The sequence below is a fragment of the Helianthus annuus genome, chromosome 5 (genome assembly GCF_002127325.2).
Source record: "Helianthus annuus cultivar XRQ/B chromosome 5, HanXRQr2.0-SUNRISE, whole genome shotgun sequence".
NCBI lineage: Eukaryota > Viridiplantae > Streptophyta > Magnoliopsida > Asterales > Asteraceae > Helianthus > Helianthus annuus.
This window is the reverse complement of record NC_035437.2, coordinates 135,506,205-135,524,345: the sequence shown is the minus strand read 5'-3', so window position 1 is coordinate 135,524,345 and position 18,141 is coordinate 135,506,205.

Here is an 18,141-nt window from a genome sequence, read left to right as displayed (position 1 = left end):
TTAAAAACCCCGTATGTTACACGTGTTGAACCAATCTAAAAAGAGTTATATATTTAAAAATCATGTGTATTACACATACTAAATAAATGTAATTTTGTATATTAAATACTAAAAAGGTCGTATCTTTAAAAAACCCATGTATAGTTGGGTCGAAAGATCTACCAAATAATAAAAACATTATATCCTTAAAAACCTCTTGTATTATACGTGTTGAATAAATCTAATTTTACATAGCAAATGATAAAAAAAGTTATATCTTTAAAAACTTCGTGTATTACATGGGTTATATAAATGTAACTTTGTATAGTAAATAATAAAAAAATTATATTTTTCAAAACCCCGCATTTTAGACTTGTTGAATAAATATAATTTTGTATATCAAATAATAAAAAAGTTATATTTTTAATAAATTAGGATAACATTTAATATTAATTTATTATTTATATATTTAATATAAGATAAGTAGGAAAGAGATATATTTGTTTTAAAAATATATTAAATTAACAATTTAGATTTGAGAATAATATTTTATTAAAGTATGATAAGATTTAATATTAATTTATTATTTATTTATTTAGTTAATATAAGATAAGTATAGATTTGAGGATACCTTCAATGAATGACACGTGTCCAAAACTTGGTTTCTTTTAGGCCATGGGGTATGGGGCTTGGGTTGGGGCGTGGCCCTTGAGGCTTGGGTTTCAAGCCGGGCGTGGGGCGGGGGAAGCGAGTTGACATGACGGGCTGTGTATGGCCAAAACAAAATAGCCGTTGGCCAACAGCGATGTTAAAAAAAATTAATTTTTCACTATAAAACTCACATTTTTCTTCCATTTTTACCACATTCAACCACATCTTCTATAATCATCTTCAATTCTCCTTCTACAAAACGAAAAAATGCATCCTTATAACCATCCTTATGACCCGAACAACCCGTATGCATTCCAAGAAAATAATCCTAGCCCACCACCCAATCGTCCAATGCCACCCATTTTTCATATTAAAAAAATTAAATTTGTTGTTTTAAATTATATTCAAATAGCCTAGCGGGTCAGCCTAGCGAAGCCCACCAAACCCCCGCCCCACCATACCGTGTTGAATGTGAGTTAAGCCCATGTCTGCCCTCCAAGTCACGTGTCAACTAATGCCCCAACCCAAACACAACCTCCGCCCCACCATACCCCACAGTCTTATTATAGTAGATAGATTATTCTTTTGAAAAGCATTAAATATCGAAGATTTTTAAAATTATTTTGTTAATGATTAGCATGAAAAATTTAATATTCTTTATATACTTATAACTTTTAAATTATTATTAAATACTAATTCTAATTCAAAATTAAAAATATTAATGAAATAGAATGATTTTAGCAGTACCGTTACTAAATTATGTTTAATATAAGTTAATTACAATTAATTTTCTAGTTGTTTGTTATTTAATATCTTTGTTTTAAAAAATGACCATAGATTACGTTGTAATTACTTTATTCACACACACATTTATATATGTATATATATTAATAATAAAAATTTGTATTAATTTAGATTAAATATTATTATTATTAGTATTATTAATAATTTTAATCAATTAAATGAGGGAATGACAAGTGTCCCAAAACAGGTTTCTTTTATTATATAGTATAGATTAGGTTATCACTCGAGACTGCTTCCTGAGCTCGAGAAAGTTTTTATACTCTAATTTTATGAGTAATATCGTATTTAGAATAATACAATAAGTTATCTATAAACGAATTTTAAAGTTTTGGTATAATTAAATATGGGTTTTTGAACATGTAGAACAATGTTAAAATCGTACTAATGACTTGCGATTAAAAAAAAGACAAATGATAATGTTCAAATATTTCAACCAACAAATAAACAAACAATATTGAATATAAAGAAAACAATGTTGTGCGAAGATGATTTTGATAAATACGATTTTAAGAACTATTAAAGGTTCTGATCTATTGCAAGCAAAAGCTTTCCTAAGGTCGTTGACCATTTGAAAATACCCATCTTGACTCATGGAACTCCCCCAAATTTTATCAAATTATTCCAACTGACAACATTATACCTGTAATAAACAACAATTAATAAATGTAGACAGGAAAAAAAAACAAATGTACTATATTATAAATAGATTACAAATTGTAGTATATTATAAATAGATTGTAAACCTTGTAGTTTCAAAATACCCTTCTTCTGTAAATATTTTCAATTCCCATTCATATCCACCAATCATCTTTATAATTATTTTGGATTTTTTGTGTAAACCAGCGAAAATTCCGATGTGTTAGGTAGCCACTACAAAATAAGAACAATTTGTTAGTAATATTAGAATGTAAATTGTTAAAAGTTAATAAAAACAATACAAAAAAAATTAACGCAATAGAGTAATTTACCAAGGTATAGACTATTCAACTTTAAAAAACATGATACTTTAATTCATTAGACCATGCGTAGTGGTAAGGTGAATAATGCCCCCACCCTTGAGCGTTTTCCGCCATGTGGCAGTCCAGTCAGCAAGGGGCATTATTGGACGTTTTTTCTAAAATGGGTGTAGTGGGATTGTGGGTATTATGTTAAAAAGGGGTGTAAAAAATCAAATAAAAAAAAAACTAATCAAAAAAAGGGGATTGGACAAGAAAAAGAGAGAAACATCTGATTGGCCAACCAATTTGCCATTTAGCATGATTTAAAGCACGCCTGGAGGCCTTTTTGCGAGATCACGCCGAAAAATGCCCAAGGGGGTGGGGAGGTGGCGTGTTGGGCGTGTTTGGGGGCTTTTTTTGAAAAAATCACACCCGCTCGTAGCGGAAGCGCGAGGTGTGATCTGATCGGTTCTCATTGCATAACAATATAAGTGAACATACTAAATGAATAAAAACATGCTCCAATGCCTTACATAGTTGTTTCAAAAGAATACACAAGAGTTAAGTGTATCGGTTACAAAACATTAACATGAAAAATAAAGTGTCATAACTTCATATATCAAAATGTAAGTCCTAAAATGTTAAGGCTTTGACCACTATATCACCGCAAAGAGGCGGTATATAACGGGCAAACCCTTCAAATGGTGGCATGGAGCCATGGAGTCTTGATAATTTCTTTCTTGCCTGAAATAATTGCATGGTCCACTAATTCCCTGAAATACATCTTAAGTTGAAAACATCAACAAAAGTTGGCGAGTTCATGCAGTTTAGTTGTATAAGATGTATCTTATAAAATGTGGGTTGCATAAAATGTATATGTAAAACGTGAGTTGTATAAAATGTATATGTAAAATGTGAGTTGTATAAGATGAAAGCCAGTATGTAAAGATGTAGTATGTAAAGCGTCAATGAAATTGTTGATCATTAATGTTTCGCGAGGATATTAATATGTGTGAAAAATTAGGAAGCAATCCAAACCTAGACGATTTTGTGTCGACTACTATCGACCGGGAAAAAAACGCACTCTTCTGTATGGGTCCACGACCAAGAGTGGGGCTCGCCAAAACCCATTAGATCTAACCCTCTGTACCTAGGTCCAAACTGGATTAATGGTGCTTAGATGTATAACCCTAATCGCACATGATCTAAGGTGTTTCATTCCATGACTTAACATACAATTGAACATGTATTTTCCCCGATAGTTATAAAGTTGTAAAGCATTTAAAATGAATAGGGGACATGAACTCACTTAATTGCGTTCCGTAAACTGCATATAATTGTAACCTCACTTGCAGTTGTCTTGAATTGTATCACGACCTACAAAGGTCCTAGATTTGTTAGACACTTCGGTCTATGTAATGACTCATGTACAAGTCTTTTATCTTGAATATGTGTTAAGTCTTGTATGTATTTGTTATTCGTTAAACTGTGTCTTAGATGTATTAACTGATAACTGTTTAGTGTATATATTTCGTCAAATATATATATTCTTGTATCTTGTGAGTGGTATCGTAGTTGTATAAATGTGTGTTCACCAAGTGTTAGGTGATGTAAATGTGTATATCGTTGTACGTATAGGAATACATATGTCCGCGTTGTTCATCATGCGATCTTATATCCTTAGAATATATACCTATATATTCTAAGATATATTTCATAAGAATATATATGTTATACTTGGTAAAAGGTATAGAAAATATCTTAAAAATAATCTATTTTTAAGATTGGTTCTAAAAATATAATTTTAGTCTTTTACTAAAACAATATATTTTAGATAGTAAGAAATATATATGTATGTTTATATATTTCAAAAACAATACCTTTTTAATATAAACCATAAGTAATATATTTTGTATATAGTAGAAAATATATGGTTACTTATTCGGTTTAGAAAATGTAGTTTACCAAGTCGTCGATATATTGTGTATTATAGTACGTAATACTTATATAGTCCGTATATTTGTCCGAAAGTCCGATTTGTCCATAAGTTGTGTCCGAAGGCTCGGATCGTCTTTAAGTTGTTTTTAAGGTGTCTTTATATGTGTAGTCTTGTAAGACTTTAGTTGTAATGTGTCTTGTGTCTATTTGTACCATTGTATTCAAGTTACTAGTTTTCATACATATAACTAATACAACCAAATAACACATAGCACATAAGTTGTTAAGATAACTAAATATATATTTTCTTAAAAATATATATATTTATATCTAGTTTTGCTTTTATAAAAACTATTCTTTAAAATCTTTTTATTCTAATAAAGATTTTGTCAAAAATGATAGTTTTTATAACATATGATTTTTTTGAAAACTGGCCATATTTCCTTTGAAATATATACTTTTGCCATGTTTAATAATGTAGGAACCGTTCGCGTAATTTAAATAAAATAAACAAATTTTTATTCAATGATTACAATACAGAAATAAGAAAGCTAAAAACTATTACAATTACAACTGAAATAAAAGAAAATACAAGAAATGTAGAAGAAGCAGATTGGCTGAGTCGCGTGTATACACGCTTCCCTTAAAACAAATTCCGAGTCTCCCAGGAGTACTCGTTTTGTTTCCCAGGGTACAACAGCCGGAGCAGTAGTACTGCCGGAGTTGGCCTACAACTCGAAGGTTACATTGAAAGCTGCAAGAAAAGGATCAGAAGTAGGAAGAGGGTTGTTTGCATAAGCTGTTGTGTTGCTGGTGTGTTTCTGCAGTGGGTATGGAGCTGTATTTATACATCTCCCAAGTCGAAACAGTCAAAAGGAATCAAGGAGAGATATAAATTGCATTAAACGTCTTCAATGCAATTTAATACGTCATTTAATTCGCTGTTAAAACCGTTTGACTCGTCAGTTTTGAACGCAGAACTGAAAAGTGCAAAGTGCGCCATCAAATCGCCACATTGCGCCTCATCACCCACGCCGCGCGCGCGTGTGCGAGTGCGAGTGCGAGTTAGGGTGCTCCGCACCCTTCGCGAGTACCCTTAGTGTGTGCTTCCATGAAACAATAAGGATGGAGAGTTCCCTCTTAAATAGCCATTTAAGTTTCATCTCTCCTCCTATGTGGGACAAGGTGCCACTTTCCCTTTTGTTTCAGCATTCAATGTTTCAAACACCCAACTTTAAGCATCAATATCTCATTCATCTTAGCTCCGTTTTGGACGTGGTTTAGTTCGATGTGTCACACCCCGATATTTCCACGTATTACCGGTGGGCCCGGTGGGGAGTATCGTGACGTAGTTGATATCATCATAGTCAATTTATCACAGTTTAATGCACAGCAGAAGACTAAAGTAACAATATTACAAACCGATTGAAAGTAACATATGTATTACAAACGGAATGTAAAAGGATCCACATGCGGATCAAAACAAAGGAAATATTGTTCAACAGATTTTTAAGTGATAAAGCTTGCATAACTCTTTATTTAATTCACTCAGGAGTAGCCAGCCTATTCCGCCTAGTACCTGCACTTAACCTTTTAGAAAATACGTCAGTTTACAATGGTAAATACAATTAACCGACTCTTTTGAAAACCTTTAAGAAAATTGATTTAAATGCACAAGGCACAAATAGTCTTTTATAACCTAGGACAATTATTTTAAAAATAATCTTGTATACAGATTTATATGTTTGTCGTCCGTCAGGGCTGGTTAGAAGAGCCGGACAAGATTAACTGACACACCATAGGTATAATGCCCACAAGGAGAACTCCTTATTATGAATTACCATTTATACGCAACTGTCAGGTGTATGCCTACACCCCGTGCTTAAGTCGTGGCCATTTCAATGAATGAGCCGAGGATATCCAGGACATGGTCATTAACCCCCTAAAGGCCATATACCAAACAAAACAGATTAAAACGGGTTATGTAAAATATATTAATCACAATCCGATTTAAATAACTACACACCGGACCAAGCGGTATTATTATAATACCGTATCCCAAGCCCGTATAGCGGAAAATAAATTAAAAGTATTTACCTGAGCAAAATATTCAAATTTATCTCAGTCGTATACAATCAGAAAGTGCAAATATCTTTTACTGGGCTCCTAAATCTGGAACGAAGGTTTTAGTAACCTATTAGATTCCTAACGGGCCTTACTTAAGTTTAAACTTAGACCGGTTAGTTTTAAAGAAAGATATACGGTTCAAAACGCAAGATTAAGCGAAGACCGGATTTGAATGTGATTTAGACCCGACAAGTATGAAGACTTATATAATATGGGTAAACTAAACACATTCTGGATTTTGAGGTAAAAATGATAAGGTTTGACCCGTTTCGGTCAATTTATGGAAACTAGTCACATAAACCGTATCGAACGCGAAAAATGCATAACGGGTAACCAAATAAGTCATGTACAGGTTCCCTAAGTTAATATGCTTAAAATTTGTTATGATATCAGTAGGATACCTTCCATTATGCCCAAAACGGATTTAAAACCAATTTATGCCACGCAGGGGTATTTTGGTCATTTTTAAGATTGTAAAAGAGATTAAATATTAATCTGAGGTTCTGGTCTAAAATGATCAGTAAAAATATTTATCTTTGTAATTCATATCAGTAGGGTATTGCATATATGCGAAATATATCATTTATAACCAAACTATGCACCCTAGGGGCATTTTGGTCATTTCACATAAGCTTTAAAGGTCAAATTTTGAAATATGAGTTCAAAACTTTTACTTACTGTTAAAGTATAAAAATTTACTTATAATATCAGTAGGTAATAAGTCTTATGTGTTAAAAATGGTTTTGACCCATACTATGCGTTTAAAACGCATAAAAGTCGGTTTTAGGCGATTTTCAGGTTATATAAGGAAAGCTGAGCTTTTTATCAGCCCAGAAGGCTTAAAATATTTTATTTAATATATAAAATCAGTAGCAAAAGGTTTGATATCAAAATGTTATGTAAAACTCATTTTATTAGCAAAAAGGGTATAACCGTCAATTACCGAATCAAAGCAATAACCCTATGTTATGATCAGTTTAAAAATTAATAAAAATCTTCAAAAATCCCAAAATATTATATTACATCAGTGGGTAAAAGGTTTGGTGTCAAAATTCATGTTTAAATAGGCTTTATACTAAAAATGCCGTTTAATTAATAAAAAGCTTTCAAATTACGATATTGAGCATAACTCCTAATTTAAACCTCAAACTGATGTCAATTTTTTAGGACAAGTTTATAAATCAGTAATAAAGGTTTTTGTCCTCTCACATTTTCAAAAATCTCGTTTTAATATCAAAAGGGTATAATGGTCAACATTTAAGCAATTAACGGAAACATGCAAATGAATCAGATAAATAAGGAACCATGTAGTATAACCTCAGAGAGTTTTACTAACTGATAATATAGTCCTAAAGAAACCTTAAGGTATATCTAAAACAAGCTAAATCGGGTCAGAACTGAAAGTCAAAGCAAAAGTCTTCTTTTGCGACTTTCGGTTCCGAACCGAGCCTAAACTCAGAATTGTCGGGTTGAACATGCTTAGACACGTTCTTACATTATTTACCAAGTTATTTTAGTGTTAAAATAGGTTCCATAACTTCTACATTAATAGTTATGAATTTATTTGGTAAAATAGCTTTCTGTTGACTTTTTAATATTAAGTTTGACCTGACAATTGACCAAGTTAGAGTGATAATCAGAGGGTGCCCTTTTAAGGACTTAATACCTACATAATTACCAACTCATAGCCATTTTTAATTCGAATAATAGCTAGACTGTTTGTGATTAAACACAAAGTCAAAGCGTAATTACGCTAACTTTGACTTTCGGTCATTACACTAATGAAAACTTAATTACAGAGGCTAAGCACACTTACAAGAGTCCTTAGCACGAAGAATAAGACTAAGAGAGCTTCCTTCCAAGGTAGGATGCTCCAGAGAATGATTTCAAAAGCTCCAAAGCTTGAGAGCAAGTTGGAGAGTATGAAATTTGAACTTGTGAGTGAAAATGGCTGCCAAACATCACCTGTTTATACTAATTGGGGTTGCTACTAGATCATTACAAGTGTTAGGGCTCTTCCCTGATGATCACAAGTGTCCATAGTGGTTTTTAAAACCATCAAACAGACCATAGAATCGAATTAAACCATGCAAGGGTGAAGAGAGGTGCAGTGACCTGCACCTGTGCATGTTTCTGTACAGATAAGGCCGTCGCGTCGCGTGACGGCAGAGGGTGATGGTGGTGGCGTGACACCACCATAGGGATAACCTGATCAACAAGTTTCAAACATGACATTTTCACCCCCTGGACCTTCTAAAGCGTAAATTCTTTCATTTTAAGCACATTTAATCCATTTAACTTTTATTCTTGTGATCCATGAGATATAACCAAACACCGTTAGGTCCGGTTTCGTTAAATGATAACCGAAAACACAAGTTTTGCCCTGTTGACGCTTTTAACCCCTTAATTACAAAAGTTAACGTATTTTCCTCATACGATATCGAAACCTTGTGAAATTTTTATCACTTATTCTTGGGAGCATAATTAAATGTTACAAGGCTCTGGGTTCGTTAAAAGGTCACTCAGAGGTATTAATTAAACATGTTGACACATTTAACCCTCGCGTCTTGTAAACTTTCACTTTCCTCCACAAACGGTTTCATACGCTTCATGATTCATTCGTTTAATGGTATAAACATCGTGTAGGGTTGTTGAAAGGCAAAATTATCAAATGTTGACACTTTGATTCCTTCCACACACATACTTTCTTTGTTTGTCAACTTTAGTTCCTCGTAATCAATTTGTTAATCGTTTAAAGTCCATGACACGTGTCGATATTATATTGGACATGATTTTGCGAGGTGTTACATCCTCACCCCCTTAAAAGAAATCTCAACCTCAAGATTTACTGAAATAAATGAGGGTACTTCTGTTTCATTATGGATTCAACCTCCCACATATATTCGGGACCTCTACGGGCATCCCATTTAACCTTTACAATCGGTACATGCTTCTTTCGAAGCTTCTTAACTTGTTGATCCTCAATTGACAAAGGTTTTTCAACGAACTTTAAGCTCTCATCAATATGCACATCCTTATGTGACATGGCTAGCGATTCATCGGCTAGACACTTCTTTAGATTGCAGATGTGGAATACATTATGAATTCCACCGAGCTCTTCAGGCAGGTTTAGCTTGTAGGCAACTGTTCCGACACATTCGATGATTTCGAATGGTCCTATGTATCTTGGGCTTAACTTGCCTTTCTTTCCAAAACGCATTACCCCTTTCCAGGGGGATACCTTAAGTAACACCTTGTCACCTACCTCGAATTTTAGAGGTTTACGCCTTTTATCTGCGTAGCTTTTCAACCTATCCCTGGCAGCTTTGAGATGATCACGTATCTGCACGATCTTATCTGTCGTCTCCAGGTCCTGTTAGTTGGACATCTCCAACCTCCGCCCAGCAAACTGGCGTCCTGCACTTTCTTCCATACAAAGCTTCAAAAGGTGCAGCTTGAATACTGGAATGATAGCTATTATTATACGAAAATCCAATCAATGGAAGATGATCATCCCAAATTCCACCTAGATCAATAACACAAGCTCGTAGCATATCCTCGAGTGTTTGTATAGTATGCTCGCTTTGATCATCCGTCTGAGGATGATATGCAGTGCTAAAGTTTAGTCGAGTGCCTAGGGATTGCTGAAAACTTTTCCAAAAATGCGATGTATATCTCGTATCCCTATCAGAGATGATAGACACTGGAACTCCGTGAAAAGATACAATCTCATCTACGTACAGCTGAGCTAACTTATCCGAGTTGTGTGTTTCCTTAATAGGTAAGAAGTGGGCTGACTTAGTCAGTCTATCTACTATAACCCAAATAGTATCATTTCCTCGCTTTGTCTTTGGTAACTTAGTGATAAAATCCATAGTTACCATTTCCCACTTCCAGGTGGGAAGTTCAGGCTGTTGTAGCAAACCTGACGACTTCTGGTGTTCTGCCTTAACTTGAGCACACGTCAGACATTTGGCCACATAAGTGGCTATAGATTTCGTCAAACCTATCCACCAGTAATTTGCCTTTAAATCCTGGTACATCTTGTCACTACCAGGGTGAACAGAATACTTGGAACTATGGGCTTCTTGGAGGATAATGTCCCGAAGTCCTCCATAGATTGGAACCCATATTCGTCCATTCAATCTTAGGATTCCATCCTTGCCATACGATAACTGTTCAGCAGTTACTCCCAACTTTTCATTTGGATAGTTAGCTTCCAGCACAGCTTCCTTTTGTGCGGCTAACAACCTTTCATTTAAACTGTTCTTCAATTCAATGCTCTTGGCATTGATTCTAATGGGCTTAACCCGTTCCTTCCTGCTCAAAGCATCGGCGACTACATTCGCCTTGCCTGGATAGTATCGGATTTCATAATCATAATCATTTAGTGTCTCTATCCATCGACGTTGTCTCATGTTCAGATCCTTCTGGTTAAACAGATGTTGAAGGCTCTTGTGATCAGAATAGATCACACACTTGGTACCATATAAATAATGCCTCCAAAGTTTTAGTGCAAACACAACGGCACCCAATTCCAAGTTGTGGGTGGTGTAATTATTTTCATGCACCTTTAACTGTCGGGAAGCATAGGCAATGACCTTGCCTCTTTGCATGAGTACGCAACCCATTCCAGTGTGTGATGCGTCGCAGTATACCACAAATTCTTCAATTCCTTCAGGCAATGTCAACACAGGTGCATTGCTTAACTTCTGTTTAAGAATATCAAAGGATTCTTGTTGCTTAAGACCCCAATCAAACTTGATATTCTTACGAGTTAATGAAGTTAGGGGGTGCTACAATCCTTGAGAAATTTTCAATAAAACGCCTGTAATATCCTGCCAGACCCAAGAAGCTGCGTATCTCTGTGGGTGTTTTCGGCTCTTGCCAATTCATGATAGCTTCAATCTTAGCGGGATCCACCTGGATACCACGCTCGCTCACAACATGTCCAAGAAATTGGACTTCACGAAGCCAAAACTCACATTTTGAAAACTTGACGTAGAGCTTCTCTTGTTGAAGGAGTTTAAGAATACATCGAAGGTGCTTCTCATGATCAACCTGGTTCTTTGAATAAATAAGAATGTCATCAATGAAGACGATGACAAACTTGTCCAAATAGGGCTTGCAAACGCGATTCATGAGATCTATGAACGCTGCTGGTGCATTAGTGAGCCCAAAAGGCATCACTAAGAACTCGTAGTGACCATATCGAGTTCTGAATGCAGTCTTATGCACATCTTCATCTCTGACCTTCAGCTGATGATAACCTGACCTTAAATCAATCTTGGAGAAGTAACTTTCCCCTTGCAGTTGATCAAACAGATCGTCGATCCTGAGCAATGGATATCTGTTCTTGATGGTAACCTTGTTTAGCTCGCGATAATCGATGCATAATGTTGGTGCAGTTGTCTGTCGACTTCATCTTCGTTCGAGTCTTAGATTAGTATTGATAGATCAAGGCACGTTATTCGAGAAAAGTATCAAAAATAGGATAAAAGGTAATTCCGCACGAAATTACCCAATGGTAATTCCGCACGGAATTACTAGCTAATTCCGCATGGTAATTCCGTTTGGAATCTTAATTTCGCTTGAAGTGTAATTCTGCATGGGTCGTGTTCATGCGAAATTACCTGTCCAATAAATAGGCGCTTGGTCGTGTCATTTGGTACGAAATTAGAAAGGTGTATTCCGGCGGCGAAGCTCTGCCGAAGTGTCTCCGTGCTGTAAATTGTTATCAGATCAATAAACAAGACAGTTAAGAGTGAATACAAGCTAAACGAAGGCTGAATCAATGAATTCCGCCTCTGATTCTATCTAAGATCTCTTCTGATCGACTCGTTTGGTCGGTAAACCGATCTTACACATGAACGCATCGATCCATCCTTCTTCTTCGCAAATAGAATCGGTGCTCCCCAGGGAGATGAACTAGGTCGAATAAAACCTTTGGCCAACAAGTCATCTAACTGAGTCCTTAACTCTTTCATCTCAGTCGGTGCTAACCTGTAAGGTGCTCTTGCAACTGGCACTGCTCCAGGGATAATGTCAATTCTGAACTCAACTTGCCTATCTGGAGGTAAACCAGGTAGTTCTTCAGGGAATACTTCGGGATATTTAGAAATGACAGGGATGTCTTCAACCTTGGGCTTTGGTTCATCAATAGTCACCTGTGCCATGTAAATGACACAACCCTTCTTCAAACACCTTGACGCCTTAAGCATAGACATTTGCTTAGGCAACCCATGCTGAGTATCTCCTTGTAAGTGGCTCACCATACGGAGTCTTGATAACCACTTGTTTCTTGTCACAAACAATCTGGGCGTGGTTATGAGATAACCAATCCATGCCTATTACTATGTCGAAGCCAGCTAATTTCAAAGGAAGCAAGGTTAACGGAAAAGAGTGGTTCCTAATGGATATAAAACATCCATCTAACACAGTTGAAGCAGTTTCTATGGTACCATCAGCCAATTCTACTTCATATTTTATGCTTAGGGTTTTAACAGGCAGATTTAACAACTTACAAAATTTATCATCAACAAACGACTTATCTGCACCTGAATCAAATAATACCCTTGCATACATCGTTGATAAGAAAGGTACCTGTTATCACGTTGTCATTCTGAATTGCTTCCTGTGCATTCATCTGGAAGACCCTAGCATTGGTCTTCTTACCTTCTTCAGGTTTCTTTGCATATTTTGGGCAGTTTGTCTTAATATGCCCCTTCTCGTTACTGTTGTAACAAGTTGCATCCTTTATTTTCTTGCAATCCAAAGTCTTATGTTCTTTGGATTTGCATATCTCACATCCAATCGGCTTTGACTGCGACTTTGATTCAAACCTGCATTTTCCAAAATGACGTTTCTGACAGGTTTGCATTTAGGCTTCTCATCCGTTTGCTGGTTACCCTTGTTAGACCCAAAATTCTTCTTGTGGTCTATGTTCCCCTTATGCTTCTTATCAGAACGTCGTGAGTTATCATCCTCACATTTCCTTTTTCCTTCTTCAGAACTCTTAAGCGATCTCAGCCTGACTGCATCCAGAGTAAGGGATAACGACAAATCAGCCGCTGACCTAAAAGTAGTAGGTCGAGACGCCTTCACACTAGCTTTAATCTCCGGGGCTAAACCCCCAATGAAACGGGCTATACGTTTTGGTTCCGGTGTAACCAAGTATAGAACCAATCGAGACATGGTATTGAAGCTGGTAAGGTATGCCTGACAGTCTAAGTTTTTCATAACCAATGTCAAGAAATCACTCTCGATTTTCTCAACTTCATGTTGAGGGCAATAATTCTCTTTGATCAAGGCAATAAACTGGGCCCATGATAAGTTGTATAACGGAATCTTTCCAGTAGCTTGAATTAAGGACCTCCACCAAGCTAGAGCTTCTCCCTTGAACGATTGTGAAACATACTTCATAATATCTTGCTCCGCACATCCGCTAATATCAACCACTGTATCCATCTCGTCTAGCCACGTCATGCAATCAATGGCTCCTTTTTCCCCAGCGAAATCCCTGGGCTTGCAGGAGACAAAATAATTATATGAACAAGTCTTTGTACGTGGCTCTTGATCGAATACAATCTTCTTAGATGGAACACTATGCTGATTTGAGGAGTGTTGGGCATCATCCTTCTTCGACTCATGAGTTTTAGATGGTGGCTTACTATGAGCCTCAGAGTGAGTCTTAGGGTTTGATTTGGAATGGGGTACTAATAAGGTCTTGCTATGTGTACCACTTGATTCTCTAAACTGCCTGTCCACGGCTTTAGAGACAGCATTATCAATCAATGCTCGAAGTTCCTCACCAATTATGTTGATCTTGGTCGTATCATGATTCTCTAGAGGGTGACTGTTGACTTCTTCAGATTCTGCCATGTAGCTTGATTGCTACATAAAATAATGACAACGATTTATTCAGAAGTCTTTAACAGTATTGTCATTCTTGATGATTTATTAACCATGGTATTAATAAACCATATTGGTTAATTTGTTAAGCATATTCATTCAGGATTTTTCATTTTAATTATCCTCAGTTATAATTCATTAAAATATTATAATGGCTGATGTGCACAAAATGCAACATATAAATTACATCAATTGTGGCATAAAACTAACTTTTTTTTAGTACTAATGTTGGAAAAAGTGTGTTTTTGTCTTCCTTTTGTATTTTCAGGATTAAATGAACTCAAATAAACAAAAGAAGCAAAAAGGTAGCTAAATCTAACATAAATACAAGAAAAGGAACAAACATGGCATGCCCGGCCTCACGACAGCATCTTCCCAAGCAAAACATGTCACACCCCAACCGATGGCGGAATCATCGGGGCGCGGCACTAGGCGAATCAGATTGCTCAAGAGAATCCATAACAACTATATTGCGATAATATTTATTACATTTGTCATCCCATACTAACAAACAATACAATCACGTAAGTCATCACAGATTTCTTGTCCTCTCGAACAATTCAAATCCGACAACCTAGATTTTAGATGAGTTTCTAGACTTCCTAGCTTGATTTGAGGTAAACTTCGGCTAAACCTGCAACATACGTTAAAACTTTGTCAATACAAAAGTATTGGCGAGTATACAGGTTTGATATGTGTAGTATGATAGATTAAAAGTGCTGCGAATTTCCACATGCATAAACGTAATACACGACATATATACTCACAAAACTGATACTACCAGCTAAGTCCTCGATGCTCGACTCTTGATGGCATAACTAGACCCCGTCGGGCGAAATAGTACTATACTAGTCTTGGTGGGACGTCACGAGTATAAGTCCTAGCATACATGTACTAGCATCACGTATATCTATGCAAACAGTTATTCGCAAGTGATAAATAGTCCAATTAAATCATTCGTTTGATAAGTTTGGTTGTTATGGAACGTATGTTACACCCAAAATTCGCTAAAAGGGGTCAAGTATACTCACAGTGGTTGGTTGTGGATTGAGAGGAGCACAGAGAATAGGTTAGCCTGAATAGTTCGATAACACAACGATGAGTAACGCGGAAAAAGTGAACAGTGGAAACTGGATCGGATAGACCAATCGATCGGACAGCTGTTCGATCGAGTGGGCTGTTCGATTGGTTTGAAAGTCCGTTCGAACATCCATTCGATCGGCCGGCTGGCTCGATCGGCTGGTTCCTTCAAGTGGATTGTTTCTTCCTTTGATGAGAAGGATGTGTTTGTGTATGATGGTTTGTACTACCTTTCAAGTTGGCTGATCGAACAGCTGTTCGATCGGTTAGCCCAACCGATCGGCTAGCACTTCATTGTTTTCAAATATGTCACTCGATCGGTTGGCATGCTCGATCGGGTGACATTCCAATGTTTCGAAAAGTCTGAGTGTTTTGAAGTGTAGTATCTCATGATTCGAGTAGTAATGATCACAATCGAGTGGCTCGATCGATCGAATAGAACTCTGTCAATATTACACTTCATGAGTTTGTGGGACTAAGTGCTAGTCGATCGGTTAGCCTAGTCGATCGGCTGGCATAGTCGTTCGGTTGGGCTGTTCGATCGAACAGCCTAGCCGTTCGGCCAGCGTCTCGATTCGGTTAACCTATCACTTAACACTTGGTTATTCCCGTTATTTGTTGACGTTTTAGAGATATTTTGACTACGAGTTGAACCACAAAGCTGAAGTCCCTACTTAGTCTACTGACTCGAGCAGGAATCACCCAAACTTGGTCAGAGACGGTTTGGAACCTAAGTTTAACGTTTAACCCGAAATCGGTATATCTCTCGGTAGAACCCGAATCTTGAACCATGTGTTTGTTTAGATTGATTTGTAAATCGGTTCAAGTCTCGTTTTCACCTTTTTGAGTATAAAAGAGTTGAAGATAGATGAAAACCCATCTTCCAATCCTTTTCCACCGTGAAATGTTAAGATCTTTGGTAGATTTTTGGTTATTTATGTGGAAATCGGTTAGATCTAAGCTATTCATGGTGGAATGATGTCAAAACTTAGTGTTCTTGAAGAACACATGATGACATCACCCAAGAACACCTAGATCTTGGTGATTTCATGGATGAAATCCAAGTTTTGAAAGATAGAAAGATGTAGAATCGATTAATGAACAAAACGTACAAGGATTAGAGCGAAATACTTACCGGTTTGAGAGAAATCTGAGATTTAGTGAGAAGAAGAGGCTGGTCGGTCAGAGCTTTTCCAAAAGTGGAAAGTTTGACAAAGACAGCCCTATTTATAGGCTTCCAAAAGAGAAAAGGGTCAGCTGATCGAACAGCATCCCTGATCGATTGGGCTGCTCGATCGAACAGACTGTTCGATCGGCTAACCTGTTCGATCAGGTTGCCCTGTTCGATCGGCTAGCCTGTTCGATCAGGTTGCCCTGTTCGATCGGCTAGCCTGTTCGATCAGGTTGCCCTGTTCGATCGGCTTGCCTGGTTTTGAGTGTTTCGCGACGATTTTTTGATATTTCGACGGTTTGAACCATATTTTCATATATTTATATAATTATTAAATTATTTATTATTATTAATCACAAAAGGGCCGTATATACGTATTTATGTATCCAATTCTCAGTGCGGTGATCGAGTTACGCGTGCCTTCGAGTGCGTTCTTCGATGTGATGTGCCACAATGATTATCGGGGCACCACTTACTCATATTGCCATCATCGTCATGACGGTTAGAGTCATAGTACTCACCTGATAACCCTCGTTAGCGTTGATTACTCACATTTTGACACCTCACGCTCATCGAGAAGGGTAGATTAGGCCTTTACTCGACATCATCGTGAGTGTTATGCAAAAATAGGTTTGTACTAATGATAGAATATGCGTAATCATTCGATTATACTTCGATTTAGCGATAAAATTGATATAGTTACATTATGATCCGAATCTCCGGTGCTAGGCGTAACGAGTGTATCGAGTAGTAACAACGCACGAAGGTGCGGGTTGTTACAGTATCCCCTCCTTTAGGAAATTTCGTCCCGAAATTAATCCAATAGTAGGGTCGTAAGAGTTGATGCGATTGAGAGTAGAGATTAATAGCGTCTAGATAACGAGCGATCGATTAAGATTTGACGAGTGAGAACGGAGAGAAGATACGACTTGATTAGTTAAAAGTGATAACACACACAAAAAGCAATTCCATAGCGTTTTAAACTTACCAATACTCGATTAATTTCCGAAGTTAATTAAGAAAAATCTCCTCATGGCGCGGTGTCGACCGTTTTGATGTCTACACCAGCGCTATGTGGAGGGTTTTGTTATTTGATAACAGGTTTTGAGTTTTACATTTTAAAAGAATCAGGTGGCAAAATAAGTTTTAAGAAAACTTTCCTACAACGTGGGTTCGAGCGGAACTCGACTGCCGAACCCTCGTTCTCGGGAAGATTCCTGTCGGTCATTGCAAAGGTTTTTAAGAAAAGAATTGGACTTATGAAATTTTCATTGGGCACGGAGCCAAACTGATTCAATGTTTTCTCCATGTTGTAAGGAATTTCATTTGTCCAACGGTTTTAGTAAAAATTTTATAAAAATAGGTTTTCCTTAATACTATGGAAAAATAACTTACATCGGGCCCCACGTGGCACCTTCCCACAAAAGTTCGTTAATATGGTTAAAACACTTATATATAGGAAGTACCAGCGGCGTATCCACCATGCTTTACCCATATTAACTCTGTTTCATGAGGCAGGGTCATGCGTGCCGATAAGACACA